This window comes from Chrysemys picta, chromosome 2 (genome assembly GCF_011386835.1).
Source record: "Chrysemys picta bellii isolate R12L10 chromosome 2, ASM1138683v2, whole genome shotgun sequence".
Lineage (NCBI taxonomy): Eukaryota > Metazoa > Chordata > Testudines > Emydidae > Chrysemys > Chrysemys picta.
The window spans coordinates 7,417,683-7,440,162 of NC_088792.1; the positions used below are offsets into that span (position 1 = coordinate 7,417,683).

The 22,480-nt window shown below is 48.4% G+C and overlaps 1 long non-coding RNA gene across 2 annotated transcripts in view; it reads left to right on the forward strand.

The window, feature by feature from the left end:
- The window catches only part of LOC135981234 (uncharacterized), a 124,466-nt gene that overhangs the window by 87,578 nt on the left and 14,408 nt on the right, over positions 1 to 22,480 (forward strand). Inside the window, exon 3 of one of the 2 annotated variants that reach the window (XR_010598173.1) lies at positions 11,641 to 11,927. The exons of the other annotated variant lie outside the window; for it this stretch is intronic. This is a non-coding gene — a long non-coding RNA (uncharacterized LOC135981234). Of the gene's footprint in view, positions 1 to 11,640; positions 11,928 to 22,480 lie in introns of those variants that run through there. 2 annotated transcript variants of the gene reach the window in all.

A 22,480-nucleotide genomic window follows, 5' to 3' on the forward strand; every position in this document is an offset into this window, starting at 1 on the left:
GTTTCAACCTTGGCTTGTCAATTACCTTGCAATATCTGGTCCCATGAATCCAGGGTCCTGTCTCTGATCAGAGGAAGGTACAGGGACTTTGTACCTTAGGGAAGGGGTCTGTCCCTAACTTTGCCCTATATCCTTCCCAGGCATAGGGGGCCTGCTGGGGTGAAGCCCGGGGAAGGAAGGCATGGAGCCATAGGACACACTGCAATGACCATCTGGGCTTGTACCAGAAGCATCACTGAGGAGGTTGCCAGAACTGAGAACAGGCCAAGAGCCATTTCAGTCCCACCACAGCAGCCGAGATCATTAGGATGGTTACAGGATAGTTGATTATTGTCTATAGATACACCAATGTACTATAGAGCAGTGGTCCCTAAACTGTGGGGCGCGCCCCCCCTAGGGGGCATGGAAGAACATTTGGGGGAGTGTGGCAGGGCCTGGGGCCAGCCCCGAGAGGGGACGGGGATGGGGCACCACTCAGCCCCGCTTAGGGTGACCAGATGTCCCGATTTTATAGGGACAGTCCTGATATTTGGGTCTTTTCCTTATATAGGCTCCTATGACCCCCCCACCCCCGTCCCAATTTTTCACATTTGCTGTCTGGTCACCCTAGCCCCACTCTGCCTCCAGCTCTGCTCCGGCCCCGCCCCCAGCTGTGGCCCTGGCCTCGGGACCCGGTCACGGCTCTGCTTCTGGCCCCAGACCCACCCCCAGCTGCGTCCCTGACCTTTGCCCCTGGCTCCTGGCCCAGTCACAGCTTCGGTCCCTGGCCCTGACCACGGCCCTGACCACAACTCCGCCCACAGCCGTGACCCCATCCCCAACCGTGGCCCAGCTCCCTGGGTGGGTGGGTGGGGGCAGACAGGGTAAGAAGAGGGGAGGGGGGATAGCTCAGTGGTTTGAGCATTGCTTCCCCCCCCCCCAAACCCAGGATTGTGAGTTCAATCCTTGAGGGGGCCACTTAGGGATCTGGGGCAAAATCAGTACTTGGTCCTGCTAGTGAAGGCAGGGGGCTGGACTCAATGACCTTTCAAGGTCCCTTCCAGTTCTGTGAAATAGGTATAAAAAGTTTGGGGGCCACTGCTATAGAGTATGTGCATACACTCTTGAGACCACATACCTGTACAACACAAAATGCAATCAAGCTTCATACAACACTCTCCCCTGGCACTGTAAACCAAACCACCCCGTGTGGCCTGAGACAACTCTATTTGGAACTCAGCCCTGGACAGGTAAAAAGTTGCTTAATTCACCTTTATGTGGCACTGTTTTAAGAGAGACTGTAACCACAGCATAAGGAGACAGTTTTCCCAGACTGAACGGGCAGGCCGGCCCCACGCTTGCTGTGACAGCAGGTACTGTTTCCCTCCGTGAAGTATTTCTGGAATGTCTCGAAAGCACCCGGGGTTGTGTTAAAATAGAGGGCAGGATTCAATTCACCTGATGCTGCGTGGGCAGGCACATGGTTTGCGGGGAGGCTGGAGGAGGCAGGCAGCCCATGCCGTGTCCATGAGCACACGTAGCCCTTTTGAGTCCCTGAAAATTAAACACAGAGGAAAGAGCCACAGGGCAGCCAAAGACAGACAAGTATGTGTGAATTGCTGCTGCTGCAGGAGGTCAGCTGGGCGAAAGGTCAGATTGTGCTCAGGCCCTGAGGTGTGTCTCCCGGCTGAGGAGTTGTGTGCATTCTGCAAAGGCAGGGGGCGCTGTTGGTGTCCCCATTTCACAGAGAGAGATCCCAGAGGTGAAGGACAATAGTTTCCAAGATAGTTTGGGGATGTCCCCATATCTGATTTGCAGTGGGTCTGAGTACTCAGCTGAGCTGCAGGTGAAGGGAGCAGATCAGCTTTTCTCAAGCCCTGGGTGTCTCAAGCTAGGCACTAAAATTTGTAGGCACCCTAACTTAGTGACCACTTCGGAAAATATTTTGTTTAGCACAAAGTCAGTGGAAAAACCAATGATAGAACTGTGGATTCTTAGGCCTCGGTGCCTGGCTCTAACCACTAGACTTGCCACCACCATTCTGCCAAGCTGATATATTTACCAGGCATAGAAGTAGTGCTTGCTACATTCAGCGTTGCGTGGCTTCCCAGGATGACACCTTCCATGGATGCGTGTACCTATGACTGAGTTGTGGGTAGGACTAACCCAAGTCATGGTGCCTTGTCATTGCATAGAGATGATACAGCTACCTGTCTTTCTGTCTTCCCTGTGAAGAGTCATCTGCAACTCTGATAAAATATATAATAACAACAGCTATTTCAGAGAACTCTACCCAGTTATTAGCACAGCATCACTAAATACCTAGCCCTAGGGGGACCCGCAAGTCAGTGTGTGTTGTAAGTAAGCTTAGAACAATTCGCTTTGCAATGGTAATTGCTGATAAATGTCAATTTCACCATACACATGCAAACTGATAAAAAACCTATTTCCATCGCTAATATCAACGTTTACAGCTAGGCAAAGTAAGAAAAATGCTGCTTGGGACTGACTCCGGGATTTTTATTTTGCATCTTTTGACTTGTGACGTTGACAATTCGCGTTTAGACAGTTATAAGAAGCAGTCGCTTTTTGAATCTCAGTGTCTACGGTCATTAATTATTGTCCGACCGCACCGATGTCTGATCCTCCCAAAAGTTCCCACAACTGTGAAAATTTAAATGGATAAAAATTGGGGGGAAAATGCTTAAAACAAAACATGGATATTATCCACTGAAATGATAAAAAATAAATAAATTGAATTCTGCCAAGTCTCATTATGACCCCAGCTGTGCCTGCTAGACAGAGTATATGAGTCTGTTACAGTAGCAACAAGGAAGAGGGGGCTTTTTAGCTCAACGTGAACTATACCAGCTCATGCTTTGAGTGCTGGAGATCACCGCTTCAGTCCTGTTATGGCAGCCATCATGCTAGCATTTTGCTATCCCATCCCATCGTCTTCCTAGTCCATGGTCCAAGAATCCCATGCTATGCTTACACTACCAGCATCTCAGCTCTACCAGACATACTGTTGCTAGCTCTCATCTGAGCTAGCGTGCTAAAAAGAAGCATACCGTGCTAGTGGCTAAGTACGTACCCAGGGTTCCGGTGGTTAGCCCCGTGCGGCTGCTGCCTGTTTTACTGTGGCTACAATACTATTTTTAACATGCTAGCTCAGATGAGAGACGGCCCCAGTATTTCCATGCATGCTGGAAATCACACCCATCACTCACAGTGTAGCGATCAGGGGCGGCTCCAGGCACCAGCGCAGCAAACGTGTACCTGGGGCGGCAAGCCGCGGGGGGCGGCCTGCCGGTCGCCGTGAGGGCAGCAGTCAGGCAGCCTTTGGCGGCATGCCTGCGGGAGGTCCGCCAGTCCCTCAGTTTTGGCGGCAATTTGGTGCCAGGTACGCTGAAGGCATTGGACCGGTGGACCTCCCACAGGCATGCTGCCAAATCCGCGTTACCAGCGGACCTCCCGCAGGCGCGCTGCCGAAAGCCGCCTGACTGCCGTGCTTGGGGCGGCAAAATACATAGCGCCGCCCCTGGTAGCGATAGCCCTAGATTCTACCACGATTAGGTCTCATCTAGTCCAGCTCCCAGGAGCCAGTGCAGGAATGTTCCCCATTTTCTAATGCAGGGGTCGGCAACCTTTCAGAAGTGGTGTGCCGTGTCTTCATTTATTCACTCTGATTTAAGGTTCCGCGTGCCAGTCATACATTTTAACGTTTTTAGAAGGTCTCTTTCTATAAGTCTATAACATAGAACTAAACTATTGTTGTATGTAAAGTAAATAAGGTTTTTAAAATGTTTAAGAAGCTTCTTTTAAAATTAAATTAAAATGCAGAGCCCCCCCGACCGGTGTCCAGGACCCGGGCAGTGTGAGTGCCACTGAAAATCAGCACGCACGCCATAGGTTGCCTGCCCCTGTTCTAGTGTTTCATAATTTTCTCTATTCAAATGTTCCAAGTGATGGGACTTTACTTGGGAGTCTGTTCCACAGTCTAATACACCTCACTGTCAGGATCATGAGTGAGATTAGGACCTTGTCTACACTTACCAGCAAAAGACCCCTAATGAGACACAGCTTGTACAGTAGAGCTTAAACCAGTTCCCTAAATGGAGTAAGCTCTATCTGCAAAAGAGAGACAAAGTGGGTGAGGTAATATCTTTTATTGGACCAACTTCTGTTGGTGAGTGTGAACGGGTCTGCGGTCGTGGTGTCAGGTGGTCACCGCACCCAGGGGTCCCGGTCTCGGGCAGTCACCCCATGTGATGGTTTCCACCCCACACAGGACTGGAAGGGGTTAAGGTGGCCAGCTTGGCCTATTAACTCCCCAGGCTACACCTGGGGAAAAAGCTAGGGAGCAGGGAAGTCATTGCAAGCAGATACAACTGTGGAGGAATAGGTAAAGCCAGGAAGCTGGCAACAGACAGGGGCTGCTGCTGGAAAAGGGCAGTCGCTCCCTGGAAAGAGAGAGGCGGGTTTGGAGACTCAAGAGAGGTGTAGGCTGCAGACCCTGATAGGAAAAGGGAGGAGGGTTTGGAGCTGGTACACTGACATTCTATACCTTGGGGGGAGCGTGCTGTAACCCCCATATTCCTCATTTTCATATAATGTGATCTTACGTATAAAGCATGACTTGTAAGGTACCAGGGGAAAGGTTATGATGTGCTGAAAGTCATTTCTCTATCCACATATATATATCCTTAATGCCTATGAAGTTATGAGAATTGTGTAGCATGGCTGTCACTAAAACATGCTGTAAGTTGGGGGAATCAGCCAGATATCAGCTCCCCAGAGGCGACAGCAAGGAAAGTAACCAACGCCCGGGTGGGGTGTCAAACAACCCATCAACAGCCATTGTCCACCAAGGGAGCTACAATGCAATGACTCACCTGCATGAGACCCCACCAGGGGGATTGCTCAGCCTTGCTTGGAGAGACTCAGCAATGCCCCCCAGACATGCCTGGACTTGTGCTCCCCAAGCACATGGCCTGAGAGTATAAAACTAGGGTTACCATACCTCCGGTTTTTCCCGGACATGTCCGGCTTTTTGGTAATCAAACCCCCGTCCGGGGGGAATTGCCAAAAAGCCGAACACGTCTGGGAAAAATACCGGCCGGGCACTTGCCCTCCCGCGGCTGCTGTGCTCCTCCTCGACTCTTCGGCTCTGTTTAAGAGCCGAGCTGCCCGAGCACTACCAGCTTCGGGCAGCCCCCATGCCTCCAGACCCTGAGCCGCCGGCTGGGCACTTCCCCTCCTGGGCTACGGCGGCGCAGGGTCCAGAGGCATGGGGGGCTGCCCGAAGCCAGTTGCGCTTGGACAGCTCGGCTCTTAAACAGAGCCGAAGAGTCGGGGAGGAGCACAGCAGCCGGAGCCTGGTACATATCAATTTCTTTGAGAAAAGAATGAGGGGGGATTTGATAGCAGCCTTCAACTACCTGAAGGGGGGTTCCAAAGAGGATGGAGCTCGGCTGTTCTCAGTGGTGGCAGATGACAGAACAAGGAGCAATGGTCTCAAGTTGCAGTGGGGGAGGTCTAGGTTGGATATTAGGAAAAACTATTTCACTAGGAGGGTGGTGAAGCACTGGAATGCGTTACCTAGGGAGGTGGTGGAGGCTCCTTCCTTGGAGGTTTTTAAGGCCCGGCTTGACAAAGCCCTGGCTGGGATGATTTAGTTGGGAATTGGTCCTGCTTTGAGCAGGGGGTTGGACTAGATGACCTCTTGAGGTCCCTTCCAACCCTGAGATTCTATGATTCTATGATTCTTTGTTAAATTGACGAACTTATATAAGCTTGCAGCGTCCCCCGGGCATAACCGGGCACTGCAAGACGGTGATTCCTAGGGTTGTGTCTGGGACTGGAGATATTGGCTAGTGTCATTCACTTGCAAGTAGCAGGGAGCAGCTTACATGCCAGAGGCTGTGCGTGAACAGCCCAGGAGTGGGGTTTTCACAGCAGAGCAGGGCAAGGCTGGCTCCCAGAGTCGAGGATTGGAGTGACCTAGCAGATCACCGGTCCAGATAACACCAGAGGGGAATGTCACATACACCCAGAGCAAGGAGGGGAACCAGGAGTTATAGGAAGTAATCCAGGGAAGGACGAGTGAGGGCTGGGAGAGAAAATCCCAGAAATGCTGGGTTGAAGGTCCATGGACTGGAACCTGGAGTAGAGGGTGGGCCTGGGTTCCCCTACCTGCAATTGGGGAAGTGATAACAGTAGGGCAAGGAACTGGAAGACTGCCTGGGTCACTATGGGAGTGACAGATAATTGAAGGACTGTACCCCAAAGGGGGAAAATGCTGAGTGACCTAACCAGAGGGCCAAGTCAAAAGAGGAGGGTCAGATACAAGAACTGAACAGAACTTCAAACCGGCCCCTTTCGTAGTGTCAAAAAAGCTGGATACCTATTAATTATTGAGATTGGATGCTCAGAGGGCTGGGCAGCCTAGTGATTAGTGCACCCGACCTCTGGCCCCTGACCTCTCTGTCAGGACAGTTGAGATGCTTGTTCCTGCCCAGAAGCTGGGAATCTTTGGCTCTCCACCTGCATCTGGGTCTCGGCCCTTTGGGGGCCTGGTAGGGGAACTCAGGCGCTCCCTCTCCACCGGGCCTGGTAGGAAGCACTATCAACAGGGTCTTCCCTGCAGCAAGTTCTAAATCCGCTGCCCTGGGCTATTTCCTCCTACCTATATGTCCCTTCAGTCTGAGGCATGGCCCCCCTATTGTCCAAACAGTCAGTCTCTTAACAAAGAGTCCAAAGGAGCAGGGCCCTGCAGGACCTGCTGGTTCTTGAAGTGGGTGGTGGTTGGAGAAGGCCCTGCCTGTGGGCCTTACCCACTATGTGGTCCCCTCTCAGGCTTAACCTTCTATCTGGCTCCCTAGAGAAGGGGATTTCTCTCTCCTGCAGCCCGTCCACCACCCTTTGCCTGGGCTTCTGAGCTCCTTGTAACCCGCTCCTCCAGTCAGAGCACGCTCGGCAGGCTGAGAGGGGCCTTGCTACATGGGCCCACTATTGCCTTTTAATCTGGTCTTTGGGTGCTTTTACCCTATACTATACAGATTTCACGGGGGAGACCAGCGTTTCTCAAATTGGGGGTCCTGACCCAAAAGGGAGTTGCAGGGGGGTCGCAAGGTTATTTTTAGGGGTGTCACAGGATTGCCACCCTCACTTCTGTGCTGCCTTCAGAGCTGGGCCGCTGGAGAGTGGCAGATGTTGGCTGGGCTCCCAGCTCTGAAGACAGCGCCCCACCAGCAGCAGCGCAGAAGTAAGGGTAGCAATATCATACCAGGCCAGCCGTACTTCTGCGCTGCTGCTGACAGCGGCTCTGCCTTCAGAGCTGGGCTCCCGGCCAGCAGCCGCCACTCTCCAGCCGCCCAGCTCTGAAGGCAGTGCTGCCACCAGCAGCAGCACAGAAGTAAGGGTAGCAGTATTGCAACCCCCCTACAATAACCTTGTGACACCCCCCCCCCCAGCTCCTTTTTAGGACACCCCCCCCTACAATTACAACATCGTGAAATTTCCGATTTAAATAGCTGCAATCATGAAATTTACTATTTTTAAAATCCTGTGACCATGAAATTGACCAAAATAGTCCATGAATTTGGTAGGGCCCTAATAATCAGGAGTTATCTACGAAATGGCACACACTGAGCATGGCACCAGGAACTAATTAGCCTGTGCTATATGGATTAGCTCCCCATTCATAAGCAGGAGAGGAATTCAAGGATCCATGGCAGCTTGGACGGCGCCTCAGACCGAAAATGAAAGATGCAGCTTCAGCTGTTTGTTTAGAAACGTGTGGCGATGCTGCCGAAATAAAGGTTATTTTGGACTGCGACGGCGTACTACAGAGCCTTCATTCACTCCCATTGCCTAGGTCACATAAAGGGCTACAGAGAAGATAAAGTTTTAACGAACGCAATTTCCTGTCTTAATTAAATTACAGGAAATTAAAAAGACACATTTCACAGCTTACACGAAAAAAGGTGATATTTGTCCCCTGAGAAGAGTTCGGGTTTCCAGTCTGTTTAGCTCTGGGTTTCTCTCTCCTTCCTCTGTCCGAATTCTGGACTCAGTGGGAACACATCCCACTCACACATTTGGACTGGCTGGAGAGACCTTTTTCTTCCTGCTAACTGGCTCTGTTCTCCAACCAGAGATACCAATAACCCCAGTTATATCTGAGTAGCACTTGGTGCCCAACTGAGATCAGGGCCCCATTGTGCTTGGTGCCGATCAAACAAAAATAGACAGTTCCTATCCTGAGTAACATGCAGTCCAAATAGACAATGGGGAACATTACTATCCCCATTGTACAGATGGGGAATTGAGGCACCGTAACGATTGAGCGATTTGCCCAAGCTCACGGAGGAAGTCTGTGACTCTGATCGCTAAAATACCACACTAGTGCTCTATCCTCTTCCCTCTTTGCGATCTCTTTGCGCCTTTCCGCACATTTTGGCATGCCCTGACAGGGGGTATATTCCTGGGCTTCAATTCTCATAGAGTATTTCTCGGAGCCCCCCTCAACACGCAATAAAAACTCAGGAGCCTGGTCTTCCAAGACTTCATGACACAGGGCATCTCTTTAATGTAGCTAACCACATTATTATATGCTTCTTCTAGTGCCCTGCTGGTCTGGACACAAGCACACGTACCTACAGAACGCAGTCAGTACAGCTGTCTGTAGAAAGGGGTGGATTTTTTTTTTCTTTTCTATAAACAGATCTCCAAAAAGCCACTGGGCAATTATGAAAGGGTCAAGGGTGGTTATTCTCTGCAGCTCACATCAGGCTCCGAACCCTGTTGATATACACAAGAAAAAAAGTTTCCTTGTGAAGGGGGCACAGTTCACAAACTCGGTTTTTTTTGGAACCTCCTGAGGCTAGAGCTAATCAGCTTAAAACACAGAGCTGCACTCTGTCTCGGTGTCATGGTGATTTTTCTCGGGTAGCTGGAAGGTACCTCGATACTAAAAGGGAAATTGTCCCTCTGTGCGTCCAGGTCAAAATAGATACCAGGATGTTTTTTATAGCAAGACTGCAATGATTGCGCCGTGCCCCCAAATTCCTGAGACTAATAAATATTGGAGCTGGTTCCGTTTTTGGCTCCCTGGCGCTGGATACAAGTTATCACTGTACTGCGGTGGCTCCCGCCTTGTGTGAGAAGAGGCTGTGGAAGGAGGAAAGTTGACCCATGTGGGGGAATTTCTCTAAATACATTCCTTTCTCTGCCCCCTCTTTCACTTCCACACCTTTTTTTTTTTCTGGTGATTTTAAGTCGAAAAGTATTTTGCCGGGTTGCATCGTCCCCATGGAGACAATCGAACAGGAACCAGAAGACTCGGCCAGGATCTCAGTTCACTCAGACAACCCATAGAACGCTTTTCCCCTTGTGCATTAAGTTATCTAGTGAAACTCAAGAGAAGGCCTTGAATATGGGGTCAGGGAGGAGCAGTGACACAGCCGGATCAGACAGGGCCCCACTAAATAGGCAAGCTCGGAAGGGAAACAGACACACGGGATTTGGAAGTGACTTGCCCAACGTCACAGAGCCGATCAATGAAAGAAGCAGGAGTAGTTCCCAAATCACTTAAATTGAAGGCTACTGACCTAACCACTAGACCACACTGCCTCTTGGTTACCAGTCTCCTGTTTTTCTCTATAAGTATGATTGCCAAAACCCATCATGTGCTATTGTGATGTTTACTATTCTTGCTCTGGTGCCACGTGGTGTGGGGTATACAGATCTTACTGAGATTAATATTACCCTCATGATGGGTTATTAGCAGGTATTGAACCTAGGACCTTCAGCTAAAACCCAGGCGCTCAACTCACTACCATTTGGGCTAAAGGAACAACTACATTTATTAGCACCAGTAGTAAGCTTTTATCCTAGATTTGGTCCAGCCACTAGCTGGAATCATTATACACTGCGCCAGCAAGTCAGATTATTATCTGTTGAATGCTAATCGTTCTATGGAAAGCCCAGAGGCGACAATGTTAAAAGAGACTATTCGATGAGAGATCATTTTCTAGCCAGGGGGATCGTATCCTGTAACAGGCTGGCAGCGTATGTGCCCAGAGGTAATAGAAGTAGTAATAATAATACTCTTATGTGTAGTAGGTAATTAAGAATTATGCCTTTTAGGCACCGATTTATCAAAATATTTAAGCATACAAGTAGTTGTATTGACTTTTATAGAGCAGTTCACAGGCTTAACATTGTCGGAATCCTCCGCATGCCATCAGCTGTTCCTTAGGGCATGAATAAGGGGCTGCCATCCTGGGCTACTCTTTGCATGTCCTCAGTGTTAAGTCCCATAAGTTTTCCCTCTCTGAGCTCTGTTCAACAGAGAGATTCTTCCAGTCGGCCCTTTTTGAGTGTTACTCCACCTGCCTAATGGTACTCCTAACACGGCAGGCGTCTGGTTCATTCCTAACACCAGTCCTAAATACTCCCATCTTCTTTTCTGGATAACTTTAGAGATAAGGGGTTGCCGAGCTCTCTGACGAATCTTGACAGGTGGTATAAATTAACGCCATTTGATACCTAGCATTTTTCTAAGGTATCTGCACCCTCTTTGTTGACAGCTCAGGGACTGAACCAGGAATCTCCAAAGCTAAAAGTTTCAGAGTAGCAGCCGTGTTAGTCTGTATCTGCAAAAAGAACAGGAGTACTTGTGGCACCTTAGAGACTAACAAATTTATTAGAGCATAAGCTTTCGTGGACTACAGCCCACTTCCTCGGATGCAAATAAAGTGGAACATGCATCCGAGGAAGTGGGCTGTAGTCCACGAAAGCTTATGCTCTAATAAATTTGTTAGTTTCTAAGGTGCCACAAGTACTCCTGTTCTCAAAGCTAAAAGCAGCACTGTGACAAGAGCAGTGTAGTCATGCTTTATCACCAGGGAAGAGCTTACCTGGCCATAAAGCCCCCCCACCCCCAATGAGCGGTGGTAGCTTTATCGCCGGGAGCGCGATAGTTTAACGACTAAAGTTTTAGCACTGAAAGTGGCAGTGTAGACAATACAGCTTGGGGGTAAAGACCCACTGCCGATGGCTATTGACTGTAACAGCTCATCTCCTCTATGTATCAGCAAAGAGAGGGACATGTCACATGTTCATTAGTGAGTTACAAAGGCATTTAGATGTCTCTCTGTACCTTTCACACCCCATATGTAAAGATTTGGCTTGGGAAGTGAAGGGTTAAAATCCATGTGCATTTTATATAACAACCTCTTATATGGATTGTGCCAGTTCTTTTCCAGACCCAAAGTCCAGAGTTTGGTTAAGAGACCAGAGGCCTAGCAAATAGTGATCAGCTAAGAGAAAGCTGGGGTAAACAAAATAACATTGCCTTTGCTAAAATATGCTTGGTCAGTAGAAATGCCAAAAGTTGAAGCAATAACTAAATAATTAGGTTTCATCCAATGTTTCAAATTGAACAAAGGATCCCTGTTCCTATTGTGTTTCTCCTGAAGGGAAAACGGTCTTCCCACAGATCCAACCTTGAGTTTATGAAAATTGGCACATGTCACTATAATGATATGGCATCCTTCCACCTCTCTTCCAAGGGACCAATGCCTTGCCTTAAGACATAAAGGAGACAATCTGTAGCACCATATCCTTTCACTGTTTCTTTGCTTTAACCCCTAGGAATGTACCTGTTGGACAATCAAAGGAGTTGCTCCGTTCCTATAAACCCCAAATCAGAATTCAACATATATATTTTATACTAATCACATTTTATCAAAGTATTAATTAAATATTAACTTGCTAACTTAAGACCATGGGCGGAGACATTATGTAACCTTTTAACCATTGGCTACTGTGCTATCTTGTCTTGCTGCAAAACCTATCCCGGGGTGTGGAACTGCCTATCCCCGTCACTTTCCCCCGCTCATGGTAAATCTATATATTCCATTGTAATCAGTAGATTGACAGTGTCTCTAAGCCTAATAAGCCAGGTGACACTCCACCAGCACTGTGTGTAATAAACCCCTATGCTTTGATCTCTACACGGTGTGAATTTATGTCCTTCAGAAAGATTAGATTTTTATTGGTAAACGTCGATTTCACCGTACACAGGCAAACAGACAAAAGAAGTATTTCCATCGATACCGATCAAAATTTACAGCTAGTCAAAGTAAGAAAAATGCTGCTTGAGAACTTAACATTTGATCTGAGCCTATTTACTCTGTATATTTTGACGTGCTCTTGACAATTTGTGTTTAAATGGTTATAAAACTAACTTTCTGACTCTCAATGTGTACTACCCTTAAATAAGTATTTCTAAATCTCGATCGTCTGATCCCCCCATAATTTAAATCGATAAACGTTGAAAAAAATGCTTGAAAAGAAATATTGTTATCCGTCAAAATTATAAAAAAGTACAAATCAAATTCTGCTAAGTCTAGTTCAGATAGATGAGGTGGGCGAGTTAATATCTTGTATTGGACCAACTTCTGTTGATGAGAGAGAGAGAAGCTTTCAAACTGACACAGGTTTTTCTCCACTCTATGTAAGCATGACAGCTGGTCTGTCTCACCAACAGAAGTTGGTCCAATACACAGAATTGCCTCCCCCACCTTGTCTCTCGAATATCCTGGGGGAATGAATATGACTACAACAACACTGCCTATGAGCCCAGTTAAGATGGGTCTAACATTTGAGTTGAAGGTTCATAGTCTGGTCTTTAAGTTGTAGATTTTTTTTTTAATAATTTTTTTAAAATTAATGGAGATATCCCATCTCCTAGAACTGGAAGGGACCTTGAAAGGTCATCAAGTCCAGCCCCCTGTCTTCACTAGCAGGACCAAGTACTGATTTTGCCCCAGATCCCCAAGTGGCCCCCTCAAGGATTGAACTCACAACCCTGGGTTTAGCAGGCCAATGCTCAAACCACTGAGCTATCCCTCCCCCTCATTTTCAATGACCAACCCGTGTTTAAGCTGGTAATTGGAGCTGCTGTCTTGCCAGGTCGTGACATTATTTCCTTCTAGCTTGCCTGTTATTACCAAGGTATGTTAAAGTTAAGCACATGCTTAGGTGTATTGCTGAATGGAACCTTATTGCAAGACATTGTACTTGGATTCACTGGTTCGATCCACGCTTAGAAATTTAAATTTGGACTAGTCCCCTATCTGTTCAGCATCCACCAACATCCCTCTCTTGCGCCACGTCCCTTGGCAAAATACAAACTCTGCTACCTACAGCCTTGACTTGGAGTTGAGCTGATCATTCTGACTCCATGGCCCATTCAGCGCCTGGCTTCCCTGCAAAACTGACAATAGGGGAGCACCAGCTGTAATCATGTTTAGTTGATGGGGACACTTGTCCACTAGGAATTGGATTGAGATCCACCAAACTCAAGTCACTGAACAGCAGAAACCTCTGGTTCCTACTGACCTAGACTGGCTTTGAACCAGTAACCTAGAAATGAGGCTGTTAGTAACAGCTAGCATGCACCTCTGTGAAAGTAAGCGGCACCCTTACCTTTGATTAAAGTCCAGAGAGTGCAGGGGCAATGACATCCCTAGTTGGACTAGACCACAGGGAGCAAACCCAGAATAGAAAAATCAGGGGTCTCTTCCCCTTGAACTAAAACACCAGCTCCAGTGTTGCCTTGTCAATAGCAGACTCAAACCTCTTCTCCACTTTCAACCAACCACCAGAGGGAGACAAAGAGCCACACTGGCGGTACATCCACACTGCAAATGTAGTTGTAATTGTAGTGCGAGTGAGCACAGCTGTACCAGCTTTAATCTAGCTAACGCGGGTAACAATAAGAGTGAAGACACGGTGTCTCAGACACTGCTGCATGCCAGCAACCCAAGCATATACCCACGGGCCCTGGCAGGCTTGCACTGAGATGGCTAGTCTACACTGAAGCCTACACCCCCACAGTCTCACTACATTTGAATAATTGATTTTTTTTTTTGGTTCAGTGGCCGAACCCAAAAAATCTGGGGGGAAAAAATGTGTTTCAGGTCAAACCAAGACTGACATTTTTCATTTTGTTACATTCCTGACCTGAAATCACAAAGAGTTTGTATTGCCCCAAAACTGCATGTCTCAGTGAATAAACTGTTTGACCAAAAGGTTTGAGCCTGGTCTACTCACTTCCTGCTAAAGGAGGTATTTGCAGGGCACATTGTGGCTGCATGGAATCATGATAATGACCTAAAGGTCTGTGGATGTAGATCCCTTTGCAAGGTCAGGAATCTGAAGGGGATGGACCCTTCCTGAAAGTGTTGCACATAGAATCATAGAATATCAGGGTTAGAAGGGACCTCAGGAGGTCATCTAATCCAACCCCTCTGCTTAAAGCAGGACCAATCCCCAGACAGATTGCTGCCCAAGATCCCTAAATGGCCCCCTTCAGGATTGAACGCACAAGCCTGGGTTTAAGCACACCAATGCGCAAACCACTGAGCTATCCCTCCCTCCACTCAGATGCAGTGCTAATGCCCCTTTGCACAGATGCACAATGCTAATCGATGCGCATTAATGAGCCAGTTATTTTTAGGCGCTCACACCCCGCCATCACGTCTTGTCATTGGGAAACCGCCAAGAGCACATTTGCTAAAGATTAGCAGCACATCCAGCTTCTGTTTGCCACGGGGAGAGGAAAGAAACGAGAGCCGCAGAACCCAAGTAATGGAGAATGTTTTACGAATGGAAGAGGGCCTTTCCCCCCCCCCGCCCCGCCACAGAAGTCTTTGAAATCTGTTCCTTTTGGATCTCTGCCGTCTTTTGTGCTCAGCCCCGTTCCAAGGAAAGCACAGTCTCTTGGTGGCAAGAGACCTGGCCCCGTTGCAGAACGCAGGCTTTTTACATTAAGGGAAGGACTGTGAACAATTTTGCCTTTATCACCACAAAAGAGACTGTAAATCCCTCACAGTTATGAAGTTTGCTCCAGTAATCCAATCCCCAAAGCCAGTCATTTAACGTAGGATAAATCTTTTCATTATTATTATATGGTTTGTTGTTTTATTTTTTATTATTTTTTTTAAAAAGAGAGCAAAAATTGGCTCCAGTGTGCCTCGAAAATAAAATGTGCAGCCAAAATCCTGTTTTATGTCCACGCTTTGCCTAACTCCAGCACATGAGGATATGAACGGTCCAAAGGATCCGACCAGATTTCTCCATTAGGGGACGGAGCTTAGTCAATTTCTTGGCAAGAGTTAGAAAGTAAATATTTCCTCTCTCTCCATTCCTGGCTGAATTTGGTGCTACTGCAGCTGACGGCCTGATTCTTGACGCTGGTTTTCGTACGCTCAATCAGGCAGTTCCCCTCAAAACCCCGACCTGCTTTTTCAGGACTGGGCTTTCCCTAAAGCAGAGTTTGCTAATGAAAGCCAAGTGCATGCAGAAAATACAACCCCAAAAAAGCCACACATCAGCTCAGAGTCTCCTCTGAGACTCTCTTTTCTTCGTTTCCTAGTTAACCATTTGCCTGAGGAGTGACATACTGTACAGCCCCCGGGCCATGTTTTGATTGCACTGTAGTAATTTGATCAACTGGCTGCCCGATGCCAACACAGCTGGGATGGGCAGAGGTGCTGGAACTACAGATCTGCTGACAGAGAAGCAACTCAGTGAGGGCTTTTCACATCTGTCAGCTTTGGTTATTATTAGTTATTATGTTAGCACAGAGAAGCCCCGACCAAGATCAGGGCCTAACATTGCTAAGCGCCCTACAAATGAATTGTGTCAGCCTCAAATGTTCAAAACTCATGAATCAGCCCTCCCCCCCATCCATGAGATTGGCCCATAACTCAGATATTTTTTTAAAATCATATTTTAGCTTTTGAAATGTGAACTCCCCTTGCCCACCCCCGATGTGTGTGGCATGAATGGTGCCATCTCTACCGTATTTACAGAGTAAGGGAACGTTCATTTCGGTTAGCCCGGCTGATTGGCACCTGGGTTAGCCGAGCCCAGGTATGAGCGGTCACACTGCCAAGCAATACTCAAGCCATACTGTGCCCATACGGGGTGGTGTCATTAGGACGCCCCTCGTTCTTTGGGTAGGGTTGCCAACTTTCTACTAGTACAAAACTGAACACCCTAGCCCCACCCCTTCCCTGAGGCCCGCCCCCCACTCACTACATTCCCCCTCCCTGGGTGGTTTGCTCTCCCCCACCCTCACTCACTTTCACTGGGCTGGGGCAGGAGGTTGGGATGTGGAAGGGGGTGAGGGTTTTGGCCTGGGGTTGCAGGCTTTGGGGTGAGGCTGGGGCTGCAGGAGGGGGCTCCAGGCTGGGGGGTGGGGCTGAGGGATTTGGTGTGCGGGAGGGGGCTGCGGGTTGAGATGCAGGAGGGGTACGGGCTCTGGGCTGGGGGTATGGGCTCTGGGGTGGAGCCAGGGATGAGGAGTTTGGGGTGCAGGAGGGAGCTCTGAGTTTGGGGCGGCTCAGGGCTGGGGCGGGAGGGTGGGGCGTGGGGTTGAGGTGTGGGCTTACCTTGGGCGGCTCCTGGTCATCGGCGCAGTGGAGCTAAGGCAGGCTGCCTGCCTGTCCTGGCATGGTGCTGCACCCTGGAAGTGGCCAGCAGGTCCGGCTCCTAGGTGGGGCGGGACCAGGAGGCTCCACATGCTGCTCTCACCCACAGGCACCGCCCCCCCAGCTCTTATTGGCCGCGATTCCCAGCCAATGATAGTGCATAGCTGGTGCTCAGGGCGGGGGCAGTGCACAGAGCTCCGTGGCCCCCACCCTGCCTAGGAGCCGGATCTGCTGGCCACTTCCAGGGTGCAGCACCGTGCCAGGACAGGTAGGGACTAGCCTGGCCGTAGCCCTGCAGTGCCGCCGACCGGACTTTTAATGGCCCGGTCGGTGGTGCTGACTGGAGCCGCCAGCACTTTTCGACTGGGTATTCTGGTTGAAAACCGGACACTTGGCAACCCTATCTGCGGGCGACACTAAGCTGAACCAGTCTGTGTTTCTTTCCCAGTAAATGGAGGGAGAACTTGTCTGTCCTTCTGCGCACGTGGTGGGAATTGTGGGAAAGCTTTGGAGGACTATCAGGCATGTGAGCAGTTTAGCCTGTGTCCACACTGCAAAGCGGACACGTTACCAATGTGAGGGAAAGTGGCCCCCAGCCTCTAACTCAACCCTTAGCTAGCCTGGGTTGAAAACATCATGAAATTCAAGTGAAAGGCTTGTGTGTGAACAGGAGAGGGGCTGGGGCATGTCAGATTGGCAATTCCCTGCTGTGTCTTTGGGAGATCTTACGGCATTAAGTTTATGTATCCTTGTGGGGCAGGGATTGTATGTAACTCCATGAGGAAAGTGACCGAAGGTTGTCCAGGAAGTAAGAACAGTGGGAGTGATTAGGCAAATTCACTCGGATTGTAACACATCCCGTGAGGTTCTACCTGGAAAGGCTCAGATATACTGGTTCAGACTGTATTCTCTAGCGATCCCCAGACAAAGAAAAAAGACTTTTGGATAAATAACTTGAGTGTAAACGGATTAGGGGCCTTCTTTCTGAGCCGGCAAACAGACAAGTCTTTCTGTGCAGGAGGAAATCGCAGTCCTTCCTGGGAAAGGTTGCAGGACTTTGGCCCACTGAGGCCCTGTGAGATTGATGGGTGACCTCTGCTAAGCTTTTAGCATGCATATAGGAGCTTTTATTGGTTTTGATCTGTTTCCTCTATAACGCTTTCACCTTAGGAATAAATGTGCTTGCCTAGAAAGGGCTGTGTGGGAACTTATAGCTGGTGACAATCACTCTGTTCATCGCCTCTGAAGAGAAAGCAAAGTGCAGATGCTGGTCTGTTCAGGCTGCCTGGCTTGTTGCGGTATCAGTGTAGACAGGAAACTGTGTGGCCAGGAAAAACCCCAGCCCAGAGGGACAGACACAGGTCTCCACCCAAGAAAGCTGACAGCTGAGGAACTGGGAACCTCCTTGGTGGAGGGGGACAACAGGTGCAGTTGCCCTGAACAGTGACAAGTGGCAACACCTGGGTAACTCGGCAGTGAAGACAGATTCTAAGATGATTTCGGGTCCTGCTGCAGGAGCGCTGTCTTGCTGGCTGCCTGCTGATGAAGAACTGCCAGTTTCTCCCCCAGGCCCCCACATCCTGATGAAACAATGCTGTGCACACCCAGTAGGGTGACCAGATGTCCCGATTTTATAGGGACAGTCCCGATATTTGGGGCTTCTTCTTATATAGGCTCCTATTACCCTCCAACCCCTGTCCCAGTTTTTCACACTTGCTATCCGGTCAGCCTAACACCCAGCCCCACATCTGCCTCCCCCCAGCCCTACAATTAATACTGCACCCTCAGCCCCACATCCACCCTTCAATGAACCTCTGGTCCTGGGGGGGGGGGTGTTTCTTAGCCCCCTTCAGGCAGGCGGCAGCTGCTCCAATGATTCTCCCCACACACACGCACCCAGGTCTCATGTTGTGGGGGGTAGGGAGGAGGAGCAGAAAGCGGGCTGACCCATTGTTCACAGGAGGGAGCAGAGCTGCCCTGATCTGTTGGGCTCTTTCAGCCCCTCCCTCCCCCCCGGCATTGTGAGAATGATGTGGGTTGCTCCCTCTCCCCACAAGAACTCCTATAGGTAGGGCCCTACCAAATTCACAGATGTGAAAAATGCAGCATGGACCGTGAAATCTGATCTCCCCTGTGAAATCTGGCTAGTGTACTGGAGGGGCAGGGCTGCGGGCTCTTACCTTGCACTGGTCTCCAGCTGCTAGTCCCAGTTGGACTGGGGAGGGATGGGACTTCCTCTTTTCCTGCAGGGGCTGCTCTAGGGCCAGATCCGACCCATCTGTGACACCACTGCCCGTGGGAACCAGTCACTCAATCAGGGTGAACTGCAAACAGAATGGGGCAGACAAACCCCAAACGCTGGTGGATATTCCAATATTTAGCTTTACCAAGCCAGCCCAAAACAGCCTCTGTATTATCTCACTGGTTACTCAGAAGTCCAAACAATGCAGTTCCCTTAAAGTACCCGGCCTCAGGCCTCCATCCAGACACACATGTCAAACATATGATGATAAATTCTGAAAATCTTATTTCATCATATAAAAGAAAAGGTTCTCCATACCCCAAAGGATCAACCACACACCCAGGTCAAAAGCTAACTTAGATCTTACCCAAAATACATGCTTATAGCCAGTTCTTATTAACTAAACTAAAATTTATTAAAAAAGAAAAGAGAGAGAGAGAGAGAGTTGGTTGAAAGATCAATACATATACAGACTTGAGTTTAATGTCTTGAGGTCCAGAAACATAGCAGAGATGGTGAGTTTGTAGTTGCCAAAAGTTCTTTTAGAAATAGTCCATAGGTTATAGTCCAATGTTCATATTCAGGGTGACTCCAGTCAGTGACTGGGGATCTCAATTCTTATGGCTTAGGGTTTCCCCTTCTTGTAACCCAAAGCTGAAACCCAAAGCATATCTGAGATGAAGAAGGATCGTGTCCCAGGGTTTTTATACATTTCCAGCAGCCTCTTGCTGAGAAAACAATAGGCTTAACTTTGTCTCCCAAACATCATGGCAATTAGCATAGGGTAATTTATCAATTAAACAGTTCAGATACAGGTTACCACAACCTTCAAAGAGACATATAGACAATAATACTATTTCACTCAAGTGTCTTCCTAAATGTTAATAGTCCTTTTTTGATCTCTGAATCAAAGCCATAGTAATAGACAAGACTTGTTTGTTTACATCACAAGACCTGAGCAAACAGCTCCCCTTCTATCTCTAAGGATGCAGACTTGCATTTCAAAGCTCGATTCATTTACATATCTTCCTAACCAGTCCTTAAGGTTCACCCATGGGTCAGGTCAGTCTGTGAGTTAATTAACTCTTTCTGGCCCTGTGTCACCTTTCGATGAGATATTGTATTACGCTCATAATGTCCCACCATCTCCGGGAACCTCCCCCGGCTGCAGGTAGTTCTGCAGCGGCTGGTTGGGAGCCCAGTTCTGAAGGCAGGGCTGCCGCCAACAGCAGCAGCACAGAAGTGAGGATGGCCGTCCTGCAATCCCCCTACAATAACTTCGCGATCCCTCCCTTAGCCCCCTTTTGGGTGGGGAAATTTTGATAAGACATTCACTAAATAACGGGCTCTATCTTTCGATAACAATACCTTGCTTAATAGAACTTCTATATGTGTATATTATCGAAATGGCACCATGACTGATCCAATCATTCATAATAAAAAATGTATCCAAAAGGATCAGGCGTTTTTACAAGATGATCCAGAATTATTATAGTAAATATTAAAATAATAACAGTTTTGGAAGGGTTAAAATCATTAAGCTTCAGGGCATAAGCCAGTCTCTAACCGATGGGGTCAGGAGGTAACTTTCCCTAGGGGCAGGTTATATCATAACTGCCTAGTGCAGGGTTTCTGGCACTTTCCTTTTTAACAGCTGGTACAGGCCACTGTTGGAGACAGGATTCTGGATTAGACAGAATGCTGGTCTGACCCTATAAGGTGATTCTTAGACTCCTGGGACCATAGCATTTCCATAAGCAGATTGCATTTTTCTCAGATACATTCATTAGCTGAAATTATTTTATGATACCCTGTATTTTTTCTTGTGAATTTCAGCTGATCTATGGCATGCTATTAAACATTCAAACTGTGTTGATTATTGTTATTAACGTATTTTGATTTATAATAGTATTAACCAAGCAAAAAGTCATTTATTTTAAAAACTCTACATGCTCAGGACATCAGATTGTAAAACGGATTTATAGAAGTAGGGGGATGTCTAAAAACACTACAGCGGCACAGGGGTTCTTCCGTTGCTATAGTAAATCCACGTCTCCGAGAGGCGGTAGGTAGCCAGGTCAATGGAAGAATTCTTCAGTAACCTAGTGGTATCTGCACCGGGGCTTAGATTGTCTTAATTACATTAGGGCATGAAATGTGCCCTGAGGAATAATCCTGCATTGGCAACTTCTTCTAACAGGATTCTCTCAATTTCTAACGTTATTATTTGTATGACAGCAGGGCTTCATTGTGCTAGGTGATGTAGAAACACATAGGAAGGGCTGGTCCCTGCCCTGAAGAGCTTACAGTCTAAATAGACAAGATAGAGGCCTAGTCTTCACTTACCGGCTGGTCCGGCGGCACGCCATCGATGTTCTGGGATCGATTTATCGCGTCTGGTTAAGACGCGATAAATCGATCCCGGATCGATCCCGGAAGTGCTCACAGTCGGCGCCGGTACTCCAGCTCGCCGAGAGGAGTACGCGGCGTCGACGGCGGGAGACTTCCAGCCGCGTCTGGACCGCGGTAAGTTCGGACTAAGGTACTTCGAATTCAGCTACGTTATTAACGTAGCTGAATTTGCGTACCTTAGTCCGAAGTCCGGACTAAGTGGGGACCAGGCCAGAGATGAAGTGATTTGCTCAAGGTCGCACAGCTGGGAAGAGAAGCCATATCACCTGACTCCAGTAACCTGGCCATTAGACCACATTCTCTTCTCTGGACTGGTTGTGATTCTGCATGCTCCAGTCGGCTGTCCTCATCCTACTGTCTAGGCACCACATTTTGATCTCATTTGCATCTGGATAACTCCAAGGACGTCAGCAGAGTGACTCTGGATTTACAACTGCGCAACTGAGAACAGAATCTGGTTCTTATGTTCTATACAGTATATAAATCTGTAGCCACTTCCATTAATATTCACTATTTTTGTCTTGTTTTATGGCCTGATCAAAAACCTATTGGAGACAGAAGAGAGAGCGGTCATTAGAGATGACCTCAGGGGGTATGGATCAGGCTCTGAGGGTACAGTGAGCACCTAAACGTCCTCTGTGCATTAGGTGCCACACTGGAAAGGTGGGCATGAGCCCTGTTGGGTCACTGGACATTTCTGAGTAGGAAGCAGAGGCGTTCAGATCTTTTCAAGAGACGAATCAGCATTTCCAATTCTGAGAGCGCCGTCACCCCCATCTATTACTATTCATTCCGAAAATCTCCATATCATTTGCTCTAACATTTAACCGGCTCCTAGGAGAACTGGAGCCAACCCAATGCTTTTATAACTGGTTCTTGTTAGAGGCGCCCCGACAGTCAGGACGTGAGCCAAAGCAGTGGGGGTGGAGGGGAAGAGGCCAGCCAAGCAGAGCAGGTCGACCCTTGGGAAAAGCCATGTGGGAGTTTGAGTCTTTGCAGAAGCACTGGGGTTTTATCTCACTTTTGACCTTCACTTTATTTCTACCCTGCAACCGTCCGGGTATTGGTCTTTCCAACATATATCAAACTCCCTGGAGCACTGCGGGAAACCTGTCTCCAAACCTCACCCCTGCTAGAGCTAGAATTGCAGGCCCCGTGCAGTACTGAATGGACGGAGAGGAGAGCACATAGCAGTGAGATAAGACACTGAGGCCAAAATCCTCAAAACTATTTAGGCCCTTAACCCCGTTGAAATCAGCTAAATAGCGTTGGGGAGCTGGACTTGAGTGACACCTCATTTATCTACCCGGTAAAGGTTAGTGGCCAGATTCTCAGC